Raw genomic sequence first — 24,101 nt, forward strand, 5'->3', positions numbered from 1 at the left:
GCTAAGGAAATTTAAACACATGAACTTTCCAAGTGGTGTTTTCTCATTAAATAGTGAGTTATACAATATTTACATAATATCCACCCTATCATACAAGGTTTTAATTAAGTTGACCGGTTTGACTCGTTAACCTTGACCGGCTTAGACTTGACCCGATTTTGACTATTGTCACATCATCCCCCCGTTAGAGGGAATTTCGTCTCGAAATTTACGCTTTGGCCAGGGCTTTAAGGGTTTAGGAAAAGGTGCGAGTACTTTTGTTTCATTTGGTCTTCGCGCTCCCAGGTGAACTCAGGTCCTCGTTTAGCGTTCCATCGAACCTTCACAATGGGAATACGGCTTTGTTTCATTCTTTTGATCTCCCGATCCATAATCTCTACTGGCTCCTCCACGAAGTGGAGACTTTCATCAACTTCGATCTCATCGAGAGGTATTACAAGTGTCTCGTCGGACAGACATTTCTTCAGGTTCGATACGTGAAAGGTGGGATGTACCTTATCGAGTTCTTGAGGTAATCGAAGTTTGTACGCCACAGGACCAATCCTGGCGAGGATTTCGAACGGTCCAATGTACCTCGGGTTTAGTTTCCCACGTTTGCCGAAGCGTATCATTCCTTTCCAAGGGGAAACTTTTAGTAACACACGATCGCCAACCTGGAATTCTAAAGGTTTGCGTCGCTTATCCGCGTAGCTCTTTTGTCGATCTCGGGAGGCCTTCAGCCTCTCTCGAATTTGAACAATCTTTTCTGTGGTCTCCCTTATGATTTCAGGACCAGTGAGGGTGCTATTCGGAATTTGCTCCCTAGCTAACTGAGTATCCCCCACTTCAGCCCAACATAGGGGTGATCTGCACTTGCGACCGTAAAGAGCTTCGAATGGAGCAACTTTAATGCTGGTGTGATAGCTGTTATTGTAGGAGAATTCAATCAGCGGCAAATGGGTATCCCACGCTTTACCAAAGTCTATCACACATGCTCTCAACATGTCTTCTAAGGTCTGTATAGTGCGCTCGCTCTGCCCGTCGGTTTGTGGGTGGTAGGCCGTACTCATGTCTAGCCTAGTACCCAAGGATTTCTGCAGGGACTGCCAAAATCTCGAAGTGAACCTACTATCTCGGTCTGAGATGATAGATATTGGTACACCATGCAGTCGCACAATCTCCTTGAGGTATATTCTGGTTAATTTCTCCATCTTGTCGGTTTCCTTTATTGGTAGGAAGTGCGCAGACTTGGTCAATCTGTCTACGATTACCCATATAGTGTCAAACCCGCTCGAAGTCTTAGGCAGCTTGGTTATGAAGTCCATGGTTATCTGTTCCCACTTCCATTCCGGTATATCAGGCTGTTGTAGTAGTCCTGAGGGTTTCTGGTATTCCACCTTGACCTTGGCGCAAGTCAGGCACTTGCCCACATATGTAGCAATCTCGGCTTTCATATTCGGCCACCAGTATAACTTCTTGAGGTCTAGATACATCTTATCTGACCCTGGATGAATGGAGTATCGAGTCTTGTGTGCTTCGTTCATGACCACGTCTCGGATCCCACCGAACTTCGGTGTCCAGATCCGGTTACTGAGATAACGGGTTCCGTCGTCCTTGAGTTCTAAGTTCTTATCCATTCCCCTTAATGCCTCACCTGCCACATTCTCTGGTTTCAAGGCTTCTAATTGAGCTTCCTGAATTTGTGTGGCCAGGTGGGAATGGATGGTCATGGTTAAGGATTTTACTCGGTCGCCCGAATATTCCTTCCTGCTTAGGGCATCAGCCACTACATTGGCCTTGCCCGGGTGGTAGCGAATTTCGCACTCGTAGTCATTTAGCAGTTCAACCCATCTTCGTTGTCGCATGTTGAGCTCTTTCTGATTGAGGATATATTGAAGACTTTTGTGGTCGGTGAAGATGGTACATTTTGTGCCGTAGAGGTAGTGCCTCCAAATCTTTAGAGCGAACACTACCGCTCCCAATTCAAGGTCATGGGTGGTGTAATTAACTTCGTGTGTTTTAAGCTGTCTCGACGCGTAGGCGATGACTTTTCCTCTCTGCATGAGCACGCATCCGAGGCCTTGATTCGAAGCATCGCAGTATACCACAAAGTCATCAGTTCCTTCTGGAAGAGACAAAACTGGTGCGCTGCACAGGGCTTGTTTTAACGTCTGGAAGGCGGTTTCTTGTTTATCTCCCCACTTAAATACCACACCTTTTTTAGTCAGGATGGTGAGTGGTTTGGCGATCTTCGAGAAGTTTTGTATGAATCTTTGGTAATAGCCGGCGAGCCCTAAAAATTGTCGAATTTCCGTCGGCGTTGTAGGTGCTGACCAGTTTTTAATAGCTTGGATTTTTGCGGGATCCACATGTATCCCCTTCTCGCTAACCACATGGCCAAGAAAATTCACTTCTCTAATCCAGAATTCGCATTTAGAGAATTTGGCGTAAAGCTTCTCGGCCCTCAGTGTTTCCAAGATCAGCCGGAGGTGTTGACGGTGCTCTTCCTCGCTTCGGGAGTAGATTAAAATATCGTCGATGAATACAATCACGAATTTGTCTAAGTAGGGTCGACACACTCGATTCATCAGGTCCATAAATACTGCCGGTGCGTTCGTTAATCCGAAGGGCATCACCACAAACTCATAGTGCCCGTAACGAGTTCTGAACGCAGTCTTGGGAATATCTTCTTCTTGTACTCGCAGTTGATGATAACCTGACCGCAGGTCGATTTTTGAAAAGTAGCTTGCTCCTTGGAGTTGGTCAAAGAGATCATCGATTCGGGGTAAGGGATATCGGTTCTTGATAGTAAGTTTGTTCAGCTCCCGGTAGTCTATGCACATGCGAAAAGATCCGTCCTTCTTCTTTACGAACAGGACCGGCGCTCCCCAGGGTGAGAAGCTTGGCCTGATAAATCCCTTGCTTAACAGTTCATTTAACTGGCTGGAAAGTTCTTGCATTTCTGCCGGTGCTAAACGGTATGGAGCCTTAGCGACGGGGGTAGCTCCTGGGATTAAGTCGATCCGGAATTCGACTTGTCGTGCGGAGGGTACACCTGGAAGATCTTCGGGGAATACATCGGGATAGTTGCACACCTCGGGAATGTCGTTGATATCCTTCACCTCTCGTTTCGTATCTACTATGTGGGCTAGAAATGAGTGGTACTCCTTTCGGAGGTACTTTTGGGCTCTGACGCAAGAGATGACTTGCAAATTTGAACTGGGTTTGTCGCCATAGATGAAGAGGGTTTTGCCATTCGGTAGATTAAGGCGAACGGCCCTTTCGTAACATAGAATGTCGGCACGATGTGAACTTAACCAATCCATACCGATGATTATGTCAAAGCATTTTATTGTGATCGGCATCAGGTCTACTTTAAACGAATGGTTGTCTAGAGTGAGGGTACACCCTGAGTATATAACATTAGTGTGCTCTTCTTTCCCATTAGCCATTTCTACTACGTATGTATCTTTTAATGATTGAGGGGTTTGTTTTAGTAATTGTTTGAATTCATGGCTCACAAAACTCCTCTCTGCTCCACTATCAAATAGTACGCATGCATATGTGTTATTGAGGAGAAACGTACCAGAAACCACCGAGGGATCCTTGACCGCTTCTCCGTGTCCCATTGTCAGGACTCTCCTACACCATCACCATTAGGGGTTTGTGCCTTGGGGCAGTTTCTCCTGAAGTGTCCTGCTTCACCACATTCATAGCAGGTTTGGCTTGCCCCCGCATTGGCAACTTGGTTGTTTGGTCGTGCTGGCGCTCTACAGAAACGAGCGGTATGCCCTTTCTTGTCGCAGTTTTTGCAGTGCAATTCCCGACAAGCGCCCTTGTGATGGTAGTTGCACTTGTTGCACTTGGGGAGATTTCCAGCATATGGCTTCGGCGGCGCTAGAGCAGGAGCAATAGTGGCTGCACGGACAGCAACTGTCCGTTGCTTCTTTGCGGGGTCCCTTACCGGTTGTTTCTTTTTAATGTTCCAGAACTTCCTCTTGTTGTTTCCTCCTTTCGTTTGGTTGGTGGCGGCGACCATGGTGCCACGGCTGGCCCTATGATCGATAAGTTGTTGTGCCAATTCCTTGGCACTTTCAAAGGTAGTAGGTTTCGAGGCCAGAACAATGTCATGAATCTGGGATGACAGCCCCCAAAGGTATCGCTCTACCTTCTTCTCCTCCGGAGTGACCATTGCAGGGCAAAGGAGTGCTAGGTCGTTGAATCGGGCTGTATAAGCTTCGAGATCCATCCCCGACATCTTGAGATTCCATAGTTCCTCCTCGAGCTTTTGTATTTCTCCCCTCGGGCAATACTCTTTTAGCATCAACGCTTTTAAGTTCTCCCAACCGATGGAGTTAGCCACTGCAGGCGTAAGTGACTTAACTCGGCCATTCCACCAAGTAAGAGCTTTTCTTGTGAAAGTGAATGCCGCATACTTGACTTTGCTTGCCTCGGGGCAAGCACAGATTTCGAAGATTGCTTCGGTCCTTTCGAACCATTGCATCAGCGCTATGACGCCCCCGCTCCCGTCGAAAGGATCGGGTTTGCCATTAGTGAAGTCTTTGTATGAACACTCCTTGGTGCGCCCCGTACTGTCTCCCTGATTCGAGTTAGTATTCCCGGATCCGGAACCGCCGGAACCGTTTGTACCCATTTGCGCCATTGCTGCCGCCACGGCTGCTGTTACTGCAGCCTGAAACATTACCGGATCAAACTCCGGAGGTGGCGGCGGAGTGGGCGGTGTTGAGTTTCCTGAAGGCCTTGGTCTTTTCCTTGGCGGCATAGTTCTGACATAAGAATATAAAAAGAAAGACTTGTCGGTAAAACTTCAACGGTGAAACGAGTTGAGCGTTACTTGTTTCATCTCAATCGTATTCTGTCTGAGTTTATTAATTTAGAAGGCAATTAATTGTCAAGTTTATGCAATTAAACTTACGAATTATATAGTGTTGACTCCAGCAGAGTCAAGTGCTTGGTTTGTGTCAGCATCAAAAGAAATAAAATACAAACCACATTCATTGATAATTTGCTAATACATAATGTTCTTAGGAATTTGACCTCATAAAGGTCTATATTACATTAATATAAAGATCAAGTTTTGGTAGAACAAAAGTCCCTTTGACTAGTGGAATCACTTAGTCGCAAGGTCAACCTATTCGCAACAAAGAGTAGCACCAACGCCTACTCGAAATCCTAGATTTATAACAAAATATAAGTAGCGCGAACACTACTCGTGGCGTGAAGCATCTGATCCATGATGGCCCTGGGATGAGGTCGAGGCTCCCTGAAGCTCTACAATCCGGCGCTCAGCCGCGATCACTCTCTCCTCGAGAGCTGCGTGCCTCACCTGGTACTCCCTTACCTCCGCTCGAGCGGCGGTAAGGTCCTCGATGAGTCGGTCCAATGGATAGAATTCCCTCTCCAAATCCCGGTTGCGAGCATCGGTGGCTGCCGTAATAGCGCTGAGATTTCGAATCTGGTCTGCCATTTCCCTACTTTGGTTTCCCAAGTTCGTGATGTGCTGGGTCATAACGGGGAGAGCTCTGTCAGCCGGTCCCCCGTGACTGAGGTCATAATAACCTCGTTGGTCGCCATAGGGTGACCTCTGGCGCTGTTGCCGACTCCACCTCTCGATCATGGTTGCCCAACGGGGCTCAAGCCCATTGTGCCCCCAGCGGTTTGCAGGCACCCTAGCAATGTAAGGAGGGTTGAAGACTTCCTCCTCTGGCTCTTCTTCACTTTCCTCCTCATCCATGTCCACCTCGTCGTCTTCCTCTTCTTCTTCTTCTTCTTCATCTACCTCCTCTTCTTCTTCCTCGGGCTCTTCTTCGGGATCCTCTTCAATCAGCTCTTCGGGCTCTTCCTCAATCCAGCCAGCATTTCCCTGGTTGGGAAAGTATGGGTCTCCTGGTAGGTGAAATCCTGCCATGACGTCTGCGCGAGAATAGAGGGGTAAGAAGCGGATAGCGGTAGATATTAATAATATTGCGATATAGCAACATACAAATACTCCTATAGTATTTTAAACGTTTAGATTTGGTTCTTATAGCACTCTTTGTAGGGTGAAGTTAGGTTATTAGACTTGTTGCCCTCTTACGGCTATCCCCCGGTATGAGTAAGTCACTTTCCGGACTAATATAGTTGATCAGGCTATATCCTTCCCAAAACTGATTACTCATACCAAGGCATACTCGCAGCGTTCAACTCCTCTTCTTTTAGTTTATGTTCTCCTAGTTATGACACTACGCGCGTATGCAATGCATGTAGGTATACTTTTAAACAGAACTAATTCGTTTTCAAAAAGTATAACCGGTTAGAATGTTTTAAAATCAGAGACTCTTAGTCCCAAATGTGTTTATAGTTTGTATATCCTATGTTGTTTGATATACTTAATTCACTATAAACCGTGCTCTGATACCAATCTGTCACACCCCTGAACCAAGGATGGCGGAAACGTCCAGGGATGGAGGACTTTATGTGTAGTATCATAACAACAATGGTAATAGTGATGAAAGTAAACACAACCAACATATATATAATTGAAAAAGTTACATCATTGTATGTATTACATGTTTCAAATTCAATTACAATATGTTGACAAAATAAGATAAGTTTGACGCCTCAACGTCCCATCCTCAAAAGTATTTGGTTACCTGTTTAGCGATTTCCTGAGAATACAAGCAGTTTGAAAAAGTGTCAACACAATGGTTGGTGAGTTCATAAGAGATTTTATTGGAGAATTAGACCGTTTTCCTTGTAAAAATGATATGATATGTATTCAGAAAATCCGATATTTTCTTTGTAAAGTTTATGTAATGTAGTCACATAACCGATGACCAAAATGTATAAGTAACCTTTCTTATTAAAGGAAAATGAAATGTGCTTAAATTGACATAAACGCACTTGAATTAAATGTTGTTCCCGAAACTTCTTTTGTTTGTTAATACTTGATGTATATGTAGTCCTAAGTCTTAGGACCGATAAAATAACAAGTATCGTCTATACTTAAAGCTATAAATGTGGTTTCAAATGATGTGTAGTCATAAATACCAAAAACCGAATGTAGACAGTAATATCGGTACTTATTGAGATAAAAGTGATTTTAAAAAAAAAAACCGACATAAAAACCCATTAAAGTTTTATAAAAATCCCGTAAACTTTATGTATTGTTATATCCTTATGTGAGCCGCTATAATCATACTTAAGACTAAATGAACCTGCCACGACGTTTCTCAGGCGTCGAAGAACTGAAATGACAATTATCACCCGTAAACCTGCAGGTCCAACTGTAGCTAGCAGCAAGGTGTAGGGTGTCAAGCCCAATATAGATCTATATACAACTATCACGTTCTCCCTCCAGGAGACTCTGATTATAACGTACAGGGTTTTATATTCCGCACTCGGACGTACGGAAAGAGAATGTCTCACAATTTAGGTTAACAAGTTTACAAGTTGTATGCGGGAGTGTAAAACCTTTCTGTATGAATATACCCTTCTCGTACGTGTGTGTTATGTGATGTATTGGAAACTATACCTATTATAGTTTTATCCAAAACGTTTGTAATATATAAGAACTCTTTTATGAAAAGGTGTTAGGATTATAAAATCCATTAAACTATGCGTATTATAGTTTATATGTATATATACGTGTTCTAAATGAATGAATAATCTTATCATGAATGACTTATTTTCAGTTTAAGATGATAAAATTTACAACATATCACATTCAATACTTAGAACTTGACATTATACACTTTGCTCAACACAATACAAAGTGTAGTAAAAATTACAAGCTGTTAACAAATTTTCAGCCTTTCTACACTGTATTTGAAAATTCATAGAAAAATCATACGAAGTCGAAAACTAAATCCGTAAATTCTGGGAGTTCCCAAAATGTGTCTAGTTTACTCATAATTTTTACCATGATTTTTAATGACCTGCAACTTAGGTGAAAAAGTCCATAATCACAGACTGGTCCGGATTGGTGTTTGAAATGATAGGCAGTTTTGTAAAAATCACCATAAATTGTAGAAAAATCGTATGGAGATGTGCAAGTAGTCATTTTAAAGCTAAGAAGTGGAACTACATGCACCTAAAACAGTTTTGAAAACTAAAATGTTTAAGGTGTCCAAAACAGTCCGTGAATGGAGTCCAACTTTTCTGATGAGAGCTGTTAGAAGAATTTAGATATGTTCTTGGTGTTTTGGCTTGTATTCCCCCCCCCCCCCCCCCCCCCCCCTAGAAACAATACAGGGGTATGAACTCACCTTGTGTGATTTCAGTAGATAAGTGTTGAAGAAGAGAAGTGTTCAACCCAAGAACACTAGAAGAATCGCTTGAAGATTCGAAGCTCTAACACAAATATAATGGAATTTGTGTAAGATATCCATGATTTGAGTGGAAATAATTGAGATAATCATAAAGGAAATTGATTATGCTTACCAAAGGTGGAGGAAACTCTCAAGATTAGCCCTTAAATCTCGGATTTCTAGAGAGAGAGAGTGAGAGAGAAAGGAGTTTGATCTTCTTGTGAAATGAGAACAAATGAGAGAAAATGAGGAGAGAGGGTGAATATCCAGCTCTCAAAGCATGGAGGTGGCTTCTGAGGGAGGTAAAAAGTACAAGGTATGGTGGGGAGGAGTGTAGGTTGTCATGGAGTGAGTGTGGGGGTTGCTTGCGTCATAACTAAGGTAAGGTCAACACTCTTCTTCTTGTACTTTACCAACCTCTTTTTAAATAAGATTTTATTCTTAAAATGTGATTAAATCATTAATTTAGGGGTCTTATAATTAAAAATAAAGTTTTGGGTGAAAATCCCATGTTAAAATAATTAAAAATGGGTTTAAAACGCAAAAATACGCAAAAACGGGCGAAAAATGTAATTTCCAGCGAGTTTCTTCGGACCTAGGCCGAAGCTCGGTCCCTAGGCCGAAGTCCGGTCAGGCGGAGCTTGGTTCGAACGCGGGTGGCTGGTCTCGGAAGCGAAGGCGCGAGCCAGAAGAAGGGGCGAGGCGAGGGTCTGGTCCGAGGCTCGGTCCGAAAGGAGGCAGTCCGACGCGAAGGCAAGGTTCGGTCCGAGGTCAGGCTAGAACCGAAGGTACTGTTGTGAACAGTAATGAACAGTACTTTCGGTTCGGATTTTCCCTTCTATGCTGGTTCGGTTCGGACCTTCCTTCAGTGCTGGGTTCGGTTCGGATGAACAGTAACTTCGGTCCAGCTCATGAACAGTACTTTCGGTTCAGCTCATGAACAGTACTTTCGGTTCGGACCCTCATGAATAGTGCTTTCGGTTCGGAGGGTTTGTTTCCTTAAGTCCGTTTTTCGCGTAGACTTCCGTTCTTGGGCTATTTTCGCCAAATTCGAGGGTCGGGATGCCCCGCGTGATTATAGAAAGTTGGGAGAGATTTCGAGAGAGATTTGAGAGAGATTCCTCGTTCTCAGAGAGATTTGGGAGAGATTTGACGTACTTGGAGAGATTTCGCATACGAAGAGATACGTGAGCGAGATTTCACATACTTAGAGAGATTTGGGAGAGATTTGACATACTTGGAGAGATTTGACATACTTGGAGAGATTTCACATACAAAGAGATATGTGGGAGAGATTTCACATACTTAGAGAGATTTGGGAGAGATTTGACATACTTGGAGAGATTTGGGAGAGATTTGACATACTTGGAGAGATTTCGCATACAAAGAGATACGTGAGAGAGATTTCACATACTTAGAGAGATTTGGGAGAGATTTGACATACTTGGAGAGATTTGGGAGAGATTTGACATACTTGGAGAGATTTCGCATACAAAGAGATACGTGAGAGAGATTTCACATACTTAGAGAGATTTGGGAGAGATTTGACATACTTGGAGAGATTTCGCATACAAAGAGATATGTGGGAGAGATTTCACATACTTAGAGAGATTTGGGAGAGATTTGACATACTTGGAGAGATTTGGGAGAGATTTGACATCCTTGGAGAGATTTCACATACAAAGAGATATGTGGGAGAGATTTCACATACTTAGAGAGATTTGGGAGAGATTTGACATACTTGGAGAGATTTGGGAGAGATTTGACATACTTGGAGAGATTTCGCATACAAAGAGATACGTGAGAGAGATTTCACATACTTAGATAGATTTGGGAGAGATTTGACATACTTGGAGAGATTTCGCATACAAAGAGATATGTGGGAGAGATTTCACATACTTAGAGAGATTTGGGAGAGATTTGACATACTTGGAGAGATTTGGGAGAGATTTGACATACTTGGAGAGATTTCACATACAAAGAGATATGTGGGAGAGATTTCACATACTGGGAGATAGAGTGAAAACGATTGAGAGTGTTTTCGTGTGTGAAGAATGAGAGTGTTCGGCTTCGAAATGCAAGGTCTTTAGACCCCGTTGTGCCATGATTTAGGATCTTACGCACTCCCTATGAGTATGCAACATTGTATTATTGTTTTTGTTCATTGTTTAGCACTAATGCTAAGGAAATTTAAACACATGAACTTTCCAAGTGGTGTTTTCTCATTAAATAGTGAGTTATACAGTATTTACATAATATCCACCCTATCATACAAGGTTTTAATTGAGTTGACCGGTTTGACTCGTTGACCTTGACCGGCTTAGACTTGACCCGATTTTGACTATTGTCACAGAAACTGACCCGGGCCTTGCCCTCTACATCGGACCGAAGTCCAGGAACTGCATCGGACCGAAATCTAGAACTGACTGGGACCTTGTCCCCTGCATCGGACCAAAGTCCGGAACTAACTGCATCGGACCAAATTCTGGAACTAACTAGGATATTGTCCCCTGCATCAGACCGAAGTCCGGAACCGACTAAACATAACATAGCATAAACATATCAACTAGCATGAACACATATACTGCATACTGCATCGGATCAGGGTCCAGAACACATAACACAAAACATGCTTGAATCATAAAGACATCAAGCAATCTAACTACTGCATCGGACTATGGTCCGAAACTACTGCTAACTAAACGGGCCAACATTCAAGACGTAGACCAGTCCCTGCTGGAAGGAAACTCACCTCGTAGTGCTGGCAGCTGAGATGCTAACTCTAAAAATGGCTGACTACTGCTCCGGAACTGACCGGCTACAAATCCCAAAAACACTAGATTAGTTACTTGTAAATGGCCTCAGGGTAAAATGACTATTTTACCCCTGGTCAAAGTCAACCTCTTGCTCAAATTCAACTTTCAGTTGACCCGACTCGTCGAGTTGGGCCGCCAACTCGTCGAGTCCCTACTCTTAATTTCCACAACCTGCTCGCTACTACTCGTCGAGTTTGGCACTGACTCGGCGAGTTCCTGTTTGATACTAATAACCAGTCTATCTTCATCTGACTCGCCGAGTTGTATGAACAACTCGCCGAGTCCTCCTTCATCATAAGAACACTCTGGCATGTGACTCATCGAGTTGTATGAACAACTCGTCGAGTTTGTTCTTGAGGCAAAAAGATTGCCATGAACTCGCCGAGTAATGGCATTGACTCGCCAAGTCTCTCCATTGTTGAGTCTGACCTCCGACTCACTGAGTCCACCCCTAACTCACTGGTTCCACTCGGAATAACTTAAAATGGGAAAAATCAGGGACTCGCGACTCGACTCGCCGAGTCTGAAGAACAACTCGCCAAGTCGCTCGCATGCAACCACTATTCAGTTGATTTTGATCAATTCCAGTGCATTCAACTTGTAGATCTGGATTCCTTAGGTTGGTTTCAGATGTAAAGTTTCCAACTTTACGTGTATGCATGCGTCAATAAAGGTTCAAAGGCTCTAAATGCACTAAAAGTGTAGATCTAGGGCATTCATGCAAAGATAGTACCATAAAGGCAGTAGATCTGAGCTCCTAGAGCTCAGACATGGGCGGATTCGATGACTAACCATCTCCAAATGTCCTCTATACCTCCACCGAGCCAAGAATAGCAACAACAAGCTAATTAAGAGATCTAATGGAAGAAGAACAAAGGTTTCGGCTTGATACCTCAAGGAAGACGGAAATGCAACTGGAAGGTCGGGTCTACTTTGCTCTCCCTTGATCCCTCCTCTTTTCTTCTCTTCTTCCTACTTAAAATGCACCAACAAATTCACAAGATGAGAAATCACACCAAAAATAACAAGGAACGGCTAGGGTTTTAGTATAGAACTCTCTGTGGGTGAGGGAGGCTGAAAGAGGTGCATAAAGTTGTTTAAATAGGGCGCAAACCCTTAGATTTAGGGTTTCATCCAGACTGGCGGACTCGCCGAGTCCCAACATATAGACTCGTCGAGTAGCCGGCTCCAAACGTGTGCTCATCTCGTTTCTACTCGATGATTCGGGCTACTGACTCGTCGAGTTCCTCTTGAAAACTTAAAAAAAATACATATTAATAACATACCAGAAATGGGGCATTACAACTCTCCCCCACTTGTCTCGGACTTCTTCCTCGAAGTCTGCTGCTGCTGAATCTGGAAACAAGTCTACGTAATGCTCCATCATCTCCCCCCCGTACTCCCATGTCCATTCTGAACCCCCTCGGTGCTGCTACTGCACCTTTACCAACTGAACCGCCTTGTTCCTCAAGTTCTTCGTCTTCCGGTCTAAAATCGCAACCGGTATCTCAATATAATTCAGGCTGCTATCAACCTGAATGTCCTCCAAGGGTACAACTGATGCCTCGTCCACCAAGCACTTCCTCAAATGAGAAACATGGAAAGTGTTGTGGATCTGGCTAAGCTCTGATGTAAGATCCAACCGATAAGCCACCCTACCCACCCGGACCAAAACCCTAAAAGTACCAATGAACCTAGGGCCCAGCTTGCCCCTCTTCCGAAACCTGATAACGCCCTTCCAGGGTGATACCTTCCGGAGGACCATATCGCGCACCTGAAACTCTAGGTTCGAACGCCTCCTGTCGGCGTAACTCTTCTGCCTAGTCTGCGCAGTCTGTAGTCTACTACGAACCTGCTGAATCAACTCCTTCGTCTTGAGCACCACTTCGGTGCTCCCAATGACTCGCTGACCGACCTCGCCCCAACAGATCGGGGTCATGCACTTCCTCCCATAGAGCATGTCGAAGGGAGGACGGTCAATGCTGGCGTGGTAGCTATTGTTATACGAAAATTCCACTAACGGAAGATACGTATCCAAATGCCACCGAAATCTAGGACACATGCCCGAAGCATGTTCTCAAGAGTCTGGATCGTGTTCTCACTCTGCCCGTCCGTTTGAGGGTGGAAAGTGGTGATGAAATGGAGACGAGTACCCATCTCGTCGTGGAACCGCTTCCAGAATCTGGAAGTAAAACGGATGTCTCAGTGTGACACTACCGAGACAGGCACTCCATGTCGTGCCACAACCTCTCGCACATAAATATCGGCTAGCTTCTCAGCCGATATGCTCTCCTAGATCGGCATAAAATGATCACTCTTTGTTAACCGATCCACAATAACCCAAATCTAATCCACTCCACGTGCAGTCCTGGGAAGCTTAGTGATGAAATTCATGGTAATGTCCTCCCATTTCCACACTAGAATGTCTAACGGTTGCATCTTGTCGTGGGGCCTCTGGTGCTATGCCTTGACCTTCCTGCAGGTCAGGCACCTCTCCACATACCAGGCGACGTCCCGCTTCATGCAGCGCCACCAATAATCAGGTCGAAGATCACTATACATCTTTGTCGCCCCTAGGTGGATGGAAAATCGAGACTTATGGGCCTCGTCCATCAACACTTGCCGCACACCGCCCCAGTATGGTACCCAAACTCTCCCATGAAGGGTCAACAATCCCCGACTGTCATAATAAACAGAAGCTACTCATCCCACGATCCTCTTACACTTCTGCCTCTCCTCATTGAGGCCCTTGACCTGAGCCTCCCTTATCTACTCCAACAATCGATTAATCACTGTCATCCTTAAGCATATATCCCTTATCGGGGTCACTATCGTCTTGTGGCTCAGGGCGTCGGCCACTATGTTGGCCTTCCCCAGGTGATAAAGGATCGCACAATCGTAGTCCTTCAACACATCGAACCACCGAAGTTGCCTCATGTTAAGATTCGGCTGGTCCATGAGGTACCTAAGACTCTTGTGATCCATGTAAATGGTACAACGGACCCCATAGAGGCAGTGTCTCCAAATCTTGAGGGTGAACACCACTGTCGCCAACTCTAAATCTTGCGTCGGATAGTTAGCCTCGTGAGGCTTCAACTGTCTAGAGGCGTAAGCTATCACATGCCCCCGCTGCATCAAAACTGCTCACATCCCTATGATCGAGGCATCACAGTAGACTACAAAATCATCCACTCCCTTTGGCAGGGTAAGAATCGGTGCCTCGCAAAATCGCTACCTGAGGGTCTCAAACGCCGCTTGCTGCTTAGGCCCGAACGATACACCACCAACTTCTTGGTCAGTCGGGTAAGTGGTATTGCTATCTTGGAGAAATCCTGAATGAATCTCCTATAGTACCCGACCAAACCTAGGAAGCTCCGAATCTCGGATGGAGACTTCGGGACCTCCCACCACATCACAGCCTCTATCTTGGCCGGATCTACCAGTATACGCTTCTGGTTGATGAGGTTCCCAAGGAACTGCACCTGGCACAACCAAAACTCGCACTTGGATAACTTCACGAAAAGTCTGTCTCTTCTCAAAATCTCTAGCACCTCCCTCAGGTGCTCCTCATGCTGTTCCTAAGTCTTGGAATAAACCAAGATGTCATCAATGAATACTATCACAGACCGATCCAGCATCGGCCTACATACGCGGTTCATGAGATCCATGAACACAGCTGGAGCAGTGGTGAGCCCAAATGGCATCACCACGAACTCATAATGACCATAGCAGGTCCTGAAAGCGGTCTTCTGCACATCCTCCTCTCTGACCCGCATCTGATGATGCCTGGAGCGCAAATCAATCTTGGAAAACCAAGATGCTCCCTGAAGCTAATCAAATAAGTCATCTATCATCAGGAGTGGGTAACGGTTCTTCACACCGTTACCTTATTAAACTCCCGGTAATCTATACACATACATTGTAACCTGTCCTTCTTCTTCACGAAGAAAATGGGTGCTCCCTAGGGTGAATTGCTCGGCCTGATAAAACCCTTGTCCAGCAGCTCTTGCGGCTGCGTAGACAACTCCTGCATCTCTGGGGGAGCCAACCAATATGGTGCCTTGGCTATCGGAGCCGCACCAGGAATCAAGTCAATCCTAAACTCGACCTGTCTCTCAGGAGGTATTCCAGGCATATCCTTTGGAAATACATCCGGGTAGTCTTGCACTACCGGAACATAGTCAGTTGTCGTCTTGCCCTTCTCCCGGGCATCTAAAACAAAAGCAATATAACTGGCACATCCCTGCTGGAAGTAGCGCCTCGCTCTCGCTGCTGAACAAAGAACTGGTCCGCGCTGTGGCCCCTCACCCTGAATAACTAACTCTCCCCCACCGGGAGTGCGAACCCTCACTAACTGTAGCTCACAATCAATCATTGCCCCATTGGGGCTTAGCCAATCCATGCCTACTATGACCTTATTCCCTCACAGGGGAATAGGGACAAAGTCTACCGAAAACTGCTCATCGAATAACTGAAGAGAACATCCTCTGTGTACTCTCGCAACTCTAACGGTTCTGTCATCTGCGATCTCGACCTCAAGTGGAAAATCCAGATCCCCTGGAGCTCTGCTAAACCTCTTGCTAGCTGCAAGTGAAACGAATGATCGGGTAGCCCCCGAATCAAACAATATTGTGGCTAATATGCCGTTCACTAAGAACGACCCTATACAAAACAAAAATCCATAAGAAAAAAAATAATCAATAATATATGCAGAGATAAAGGAAAAAGACATACTCGTCACCACATTAGGAGTCGCTCGCGCCTCTTCTGCTGTCAACTGAAAATCCATACTCTTCGCTACCGGTGTCTCAACTCGGCCTTGACGGCCGTCTGTAATCCTTACGGTAGCAGGGGCAGGTGCTGACACCTTACCTGTTGCAGCTAAGCTCGAACACAGGGACTATTTATGTCCCCTCTGATTGCAATGGAAGCAAATCAGCTCTAATGTCGCGGTGGCGGTAGTAGTACTTGTACAATCCCTGCTCATATACCTAGTCCGACTGCACTTGTAGCAGCCAACACTCCCTGCCTTGCATGCCCCGTCGTTCAATCTCCCACACCTGCCACACCAACCGTGGCTCTGCTGACTCTTGGATCTGTGATCTGACACCTTGGGCTTTTTTCCCAAACTCCGTGTACCCAAAGCCATATCCGGATTCCTCTTCCTTTCCATCTGAAGGTCAATCTCTCTCTCTCTCTCTCTCTCTCTCTCTCTCTCTCTCTCCCGAGCCCTAGCGATCATGTCATCCAGCGTTTTACAGTTGGACCGACTCATAAACTGACGGATATCACTCCGCAACATCTCATGATAACATGCCTTCTTCATTTCCTCATCAGTCGCGTACTGAGGAACGAGAAGTGCCCTCTCCCAAAACTTGGCGGTAATCTCCGCCACCGTCTCTGTAGTCTGGGTGAGGTCCTGAAACTCCCTGGAAAACTGATGCACCTCGATAACCAGTGCGAACTCAGCTCTGAACCTGGAATTAAATTCAGCCCAGGTCACAGCATCCAAATCTGCGTCATCTCCAATGACATGCCCAGCCTCCTCCCACAAATCGCGTGCCCTGTCCTTCAGGAGACAGGAGGCCAATCTGACCTTGTCTCCCTCGGGATACCTGCTAGTGCGGAATGTGTTGGCCACATCCACCAACCATCTAGTACTCGCTATGGGCTCCCGCGCCCCATGATAATCTGGAGTTCCACATGCCCGATACTCCCTGAAAGTAAGTGTGCGCCACCCCATCATGGCCGCCACCTCAGCACGAAATATGCTCAGCTTCTCTTCCATCAACTCTAGTATACCTTCCTTGATCGAACCAAAGATCATGGGAGTCTGCTCAAGAATGATATGGGTCACCTCTGAGGTGAAGAACTCTCTAGTCTGCTCATCCACGTGCTCGGCCCACGAGCCTGATCCTGATCCCTCACCGGCTCCAGAACTGTCGACTGCCGGAATAGGTCGCAAAACCACCATTCTGAAACACATCATAACAAATGTCAGAAACACTGATATATCTCGAGGGATCGTTACTACTTCAGGTTTCCCGGTCTCGTATCAGCCTTCCTTGATTCAAGTACAGATCCTTTGCTTCCCGTAGTATGGGCCCCTACTACCTTCCACATCTATCCGTAGCTTCCACAAGAACTGCCTTGACTCGACCAAGTCACTACTACCGCTACTGATCTCTACTACTCTCATCCTAGGCTTGCCCTATGGAATTCTCCGACTCAACCAAAAACAGTCCTCAGCCGCTAAAATCATCCTTGTAATACGAATTAGTCATCACCTGAATACCATCACATGTGATGAGGCTCATATAATCTTTCAAGTAAAAGACTCGTCCCTACAATGGTTAGACTCAAACAAGAGTTGCGCAGTAAGGCCAAATCCTGCACTCTGAGATTATTCAACCCTGATCACATGTGATGTGATGTATTCACCTAATGGCTAGCTCCCATTACTCGGAGTCCCACAAAGCACAAAGCAAGCAGGATTCGAACATAGGAAACTACTAAAGCAATTCTATTCTTATAACGAGGAACTGTATAGCATACAATGCTAAGCTCATACTATTGGGCATAACCTAAACAGGCTATCCTACTGCTGTCTACTCAATACTAGCATGCAATTCTCATAAAACTGAAGCACATATAGCAGGCACATAAGGAATCTTCCTAGATCTTTAGTCCTATTCTAGCATGCTGTCCTACTGAAACTGAAATAGATAATCATAGTATAAACTTGTATGGATAATTTGGGAGTACTTACTTGAGCTCGGCTGATTGCATGCACCACACCCTTTTTACGTTTTCAAAAGTATTTTCCTTTTAAGTTTCTTTCACAAAAATTCTCTTGAAAACATTTCTCTTTTGAAAATCTTTTACTATTTCCTTAGTTTGGGTTCAGTCACACCCGTAAGTATGACTGAATCCCACAAACCAAGGCTCTGATACTGTCACACCCCCAAACCAGACGGCGGAAACGTCCGGGGGCTGTTGTGACTCAATTGAATACCATCACAATGAATATACATGAAACATAACATCATACATTACCAAGCATTGAAGTGTTACAACTGGTAGCGTTTACAGTTAGTACATTGATCCATAATATTACATGCCCCAAAAGTAAATTGTTCGATACTAATTAAAACAACAGCAAGACGTTATTGAGTACATTTTTCCTTTTCGATTTACCTGTTACCTGAGAATACAAGTATTTTGAAAAACGTCAACATATGAAATGTTGGTGAGTTCATAAGTAATGTTTGAAATATAATGGTTTGTATTGTTTTGAAAATCACCAGAAAATCCGATATTTTCTGAAAAGAGCATAGTATAAAAAGTGTGAAGAACTGGAAGTATGCTTGTTTGTTTCTATATATGTAAAAGTACAATTTGTAAAACTCGGTATGTAACTCGTAGGTGTATTAATTGAAAATCCTAGGAAAACCCGATGTTTTCCTAATACTATGAATCAAGTGTTTTATATTTTGTTATACCGTTACGACGTGTGTATTGGATGAGTCCAGCTGACATTGGATTAATTATGGTTTGTGAATTGTTATAAACACGCATTAATGAAAACGACTAGTTTACAACTATACAAACGATCCCCTAGGCGTCGTTCGTACTATTCACTTATTCCAACCACCCTAACTTCTTATAGCCCCACGACTGAGGAGAAAAAGAGGGTGTCAAGCCCCCGGTATTTCCATAAGTCGTTCAAGGCTATCATGAATGCGAAGGGCCCTTAGGCCAACTCGCATTTGGTGAATTCTCGACTTTACTAGCAGTACTAGAGGACCCTTCGGGCCCAACAACACATAAGCCATTGAAAGTCCTTTTACACGGAATTAGGTCATATAAGGCCCAACTACATGTAAGCGAGTTTCCTTCGGGCCTAAAGATCATGTCATTGGGCTAGCTAGGCCGAACAACCACGATTTGAAACTTTCGGGCCCAAAGATGGTGTATCGACGTCTGGTGTATTCCCACGTGTGTATTGACTTGACGAAATTTCCGCGTGTGTATTGAATTCCCGAGATTTCCACTTGTGTATTGAAGTATCGTCGTGTTAGTAATTTTGGATTCGTTATTGATTCGAGACCGAATCAATTCGTTTGATAACGATTTTTGGTGTTGAAGGTGTATTATATTTAGCCGATAGTCGAGGTACTAATAATTCATCATGTCGGATTTATTGTTTAAAACAATAGAATTTTTCATTTTTCAGCCCCTTTCTTATGGATAAATTTACACTTTTGACCATTTGTATAAAAGAATTTCTATTTTAGTCCTTAAACCATTTTTCTTGACACTTTAGTATCAAAACTTGTAGAAAAGGTATTTTTCAGCTCAAAGTTATTTGAAAAACAGTTTTGGCCCCTCAAATGAAATTTTTCTCGGCTGAAACCCTTATTTATGCAATTTTTACACTTTTGGTCCAAAATAGAAAATTTTTGCATCTTTGGTCCCTTTTAAATATGAAAAGCATTTTTTTACCCTTGAAATGAACTTGGAGCACTAGTAGTCCCCTATTTTACAGAAAAATACAGTTTTAGCCCCTCTAATTTGAAAATCTCGTAATTTGGGCTTTATTGGGCCGAAAAGTTCATTTTTGGCCCATTATGCTTAAAAATTTCACATTTAATCCTTCAAAGAGAATATTTCTAGAAAAATACCTTGTTGAAACTGTTTTGACTCCTTTCATCCATCAGAATTTGTATTTTGTCGTTTCGGGCCCTTTAACCTTATATTTTTAACATTTTGAGTCCAAAAATGAGATTTTTAGCCCAAGGAGTTCATATTAACCAACTTGGTTATTTTTCTAGAAATGATTTGTGTGTACTAATATGTTTTATACTTGTTTCTTACATCCTAATGCAATTCTCGGTTTCAAGGACTTTTTGACTAGATTCAACACCATAATCACATAAGAACATGTAAATAAACATAGAAATCATACAAATCATACATATACTCATAGATCTACACATTTGCTTGTATTCCCCCCCCCCCCACAAAACTTATAAAAACCGAAAAATAGGGGGTATGAAGCTCACCTTTGGGTGTGGTTTCGGTTGTGGAGAAGAGATGGAAGAAAATGAGATGATTTTCGACCTAAGCAACCTTTCCTTGGACGATCTCGAGTTTAAGGGGTTCTAGATGATGATTTTTGTGAAGAATCCTCCTTGCAAGGCCCTTGAATCTCAAAATTTTGAAGGGAAAGTGAAGGGATTTGTGGTTTGTTCTTAAGAGTGTTTAGGTGAATGATTATGTGTCTATGTGTGTGGTACTCTCGGCCGAGAACAAAGAGGATAAGAGAGAGGGAGTTGAAGTGACACTCCTAGATGCACGTTGGTCCATGCATGGAGGCATGTGAGGTATAAGTGAGGTGGCACTCCATAAGTCAACTCTTCACCCTTGGATTTGGGCTTTGGGCCGAGATTTTGAAAGAAAAAGGAGAGTATTGGGCTTTAATGCCCCTAAGCCCATATTAGAGTTAGGTTTGATGATTGTTGGCCCTATAAAATATAAGTGTGATTTTTATACTTTGTTGGGCTAGTTTAAGTTAATTATGGTTCATAATGGTTCATAATATTTCATTCATTTCATTCTAGGCCCAATGTGGCCCAAAATGTTGGAATAAATGAAAGTGGGTCCAATTAGAGCCCATTTAAAGGTTCTAAGCCCATGATAGTCAAATTGGAAGCTTATTGGTCCTTTGAGTCCAATAAGGAAGTCCTAGTCCAAAATGGACCTAAACAAGAACTTCTAGGGTTTCCAATTGCTTGTTGACTATTTGTAATACTTGTATGGTGTATTTGATTGAAAATTTTGATGTCATAGAGTAAGCATCATACATGCTCTTAAGTTTTTGATTCTACATTTTACTTGAGTGTAATGATTACAAGACACAAAATTTCTAGTTGTGACAGATACCAACTTATAACGACCCAAAATACGACCCAAAAATTTTATTTTAATATTATTAAAAATCAAAACATCAAACGTCATATATCATAAAACCATGGAGCGAGTAATTCAAAAGTCATAGTAACAGTATCCAAAACAAAAACTATAACAATCATATCAAAATATCAGATTAAATTCCCAGGCTAAACTGAAGCTGTGGTGTGTGCCATGCCATCATCCCGAGCTCTTTCCCTTACTAGCGGATTTACCTAAAATCAAAACGAGAACTCTATGCAGAAAGCTTAGTGAGCTTCCCCCAAACTACCACATACCATACAATAACATATAAAGAACATACTGGGCCTTGCCCATTGCATCGGACAGATGTCCGGAAACTGCATCGGACCGAAGTCCGGAAACTGACCAGGGCCTTGCCCTCTGCATCGTACCGAAGTCTGGGAACTACATCAAACCAAAATCCGGAACTGACTGGGACCTTGTCCCCTGCATCGGACTGAAGTCTGGAACTAACTGCATCAGATCGAAGTCCGAAACTGACTGGGACCTTGTCCCCTGCATCGGACCGAAGTCCGGAACTGACTGAACATAACATAGCATAAACATATCAACTAGCATGAACATATATACTGCATACTGCATCAGATTAGGGTCCGGGACACATAACACAAAACATGCTTCAAACACAAAGACATCAAGCAATCTAACTACTGCATCGGACTGAGGTCCGGAACTACTCTTAACTAAACAGGCCGGCATTGTGGCCGTAGACCCATCTCTACTGGAAGGAAACTCACCTCGTAGTGCTGGTTGCTGAGATGCTAACTCTAAAACTGGCTGACTGCTGCTCCGGAATTGACCGGCTACAAATCCAAAAAACACTAGATCAGTTACTTGTAAATGCCCTCAGGGTAAAATGACTATTTTACCCCTGGTCAAAGTCAACCTCTCTGTCAAAGTCAACTTACAGTTGACCCGACTCATCGAGTTGGGCCGCCAACTCATCGAGTCCCTACTCTTATTTCCCATTCCTGCTCGCTACTACTCGTCGAGTTTGGCATTGACTCGACGAGTTCCTCTTTGATACCAATAACCAGTCTATCTTCATCTGACTCGCCGAGTTGTATGAAAAACTCGCCGAGTCCTCCTTCATCATAAGAACACTCTGACTTGTGACTCATCGAGTTGTATGAACAACTTGTCGAGTCTGTTCTTGAGGCAAGAAGATTGCCATGAACTCGCCGAGTCAGCGCATTGTCTCGCCGAGGCTCTCCATTGTTGAATCTGACCTCCGACTCACTAAGTCCACCCTAACTCACTAGTTCCACTCTGAATAACTCAAAAGGGGAAAATTAGGGACTCGCAACTCGACTCGTCGAGTCGGAAGAACAACTCGCCGAGTCGCTCGCTTGCAACAACCATTTAGTCGATTTTGATCGATTCCAGTGCATTCAACTTGTTGATCTGGATTCCTTAGGTTGGTTTGACACGTAAAGTTTCCAACTTTACGTGTATACATGGATCCGTAAGGGTTCAAAGGCTCTAAATGCACTAAAAGTGTAGATCTAGGGCTTCCATGCAAAGATAGTACCATAAAGGCAGTAGATTTGAGCTCCTAGAGCTCAGACACTGGTTGATTCGATGGCTAACCCTCTCCAAATGTCCTCTATACCTCTACTAAGCTAAGAATGGAAAAAACAAGCTAATTAAGATATCTAATGGAAGAAGAACAAGGTTCAGGCTTGATACCTCAAGGAAGACGGAAATGTAACTGAAAGGCCGGATCTACTTTGCTCTCCCTTGATCCCTCCTGATTTCTTCTCTTCTTCCCACTTCAAATGCACCAACAAGTTCACAAGATGAGAAATCACAACAAAAATAACAAGGAACGACTAGGGTTTTAGTATAGAACTCTCTGTGGGTGAGGGAGGCTGAAAGAGGTGCATAAAGTTGTTTAAATAGGGTGCAAATCCTTAGATTTAGGGTTTCATCCAGACTGGCGGACTCGCCGAGTCCCATCATATGGACTCGTCGAGTAGCTGGCTCCAAACGCGTGCTCATCTCGCTTCTACTCGACGAGTCGGGCTACTGACTCATCGAGTTCCTCTTGAAAACTTAAAAAAATACATATGAATAACATACTAGAAATGGGGCGTTACATAGTGGTCCTTGAGAATCAAGGAGTTGCCTTGTCATGACATTAACACCATCATAAAATATTGACACTTCTTGTTGAATATTGAGGTTATTTTGAGGACAATTTCTCAGCTATCCCTTGTAGCACTCCCATGCCTCATAAAGCGACTCACCCAGATTTTTCTTAAAATTTGCTATTTCCTTCTTGAGTTTAGCTATCTTGGAAGGTGGGCAAAAATGTTCTAAAAATTGTTCGCACATTTGGGCCTAAGTAGTGATTGCACCAGGTGGTAGTGCCTTTAGCTAGCCTTTAGCAGCTCCCTTAAAAGTGACTGGTAGCATCCTCAACAAAGCTGTCTCTCTAGGAACATTTGGGACATTGAAATAATCTGCTATGTCATTTACTTCATCTAAATGCTTGTAAGCATCCTCATGATCCTTTCCAGAAAAGGGTACATCCCTAAGTGCAGTAAGGATGTGTCCTTTCAGTTCGAATGAGGCAGTTGTAGGAATTGCAGGTTGTATTAGGCTAGGACCGACATCATCTCTAATTCTCTTTTAGTAATCTCTCATTGACATATCCGCAATATCCGCCATCTCATTATCAGGCTCGTCTTCGGATTCACTTCTATGTAATGTAAATTCAGGCTCAGATTCGTACTCGGATTCTTGTAGATTAGATTTTTTTTAACAAAGTCTTCAACCTTGTTCTTGTCCTTTGAGGATGTACTCGATTCTCCCACTTTCTTTCTTGACTTGTTTCCAAAGACTGATTTAACATCTTTGAAGGAAGAATTTTTTGGTGATTGGTTCACTCCCGCATTCTTATCCCACTTCTTTTGAAGGGCTGACTCTGGATCTTCAAGTGGTGGCACCAAAGGTGTGTTGGAACCTCTGGTCATGAACATCTACAAAATAAAAAAAA

At 43.7% G+C, this 24,101-nt stretch overlaps 1 non-coding gene across 1 annotated transcript; it reads left to right on the plus strand.

Moving 5' to 3' along the window:
* Positions 1-23,282: 23,282 nt before the first annotated feature.
* LOC111915402 (small nucleolar RNA R71) lies at positions 23,283-23,389 on the plus strand. The gene has a single exon (XR_002858163.1). It is a non-coding gene; the product is annotated as a small nucleolar RNA R71 (small nucleolar RNA).
* The last annotated feature ends 712 nt before the right edge of the window (positions 23,390-24,101 follow it).

Source organism: Lactuca sativa, chromosome 4 (assembly GCF_002870075.4).
Source record: "Lactuca sativa cultivar Salinas chromosome 4, Lsat_Salinas_v11, whole genome shotgun sequence".
In the NCBI taxonomy this organism is placed as follows: Eukaryota; Viridiplantae; Streptophyta; class Magnoliopsida; order Asterales; family Asteraceae; genus Lactuca; species Lactuca sativa.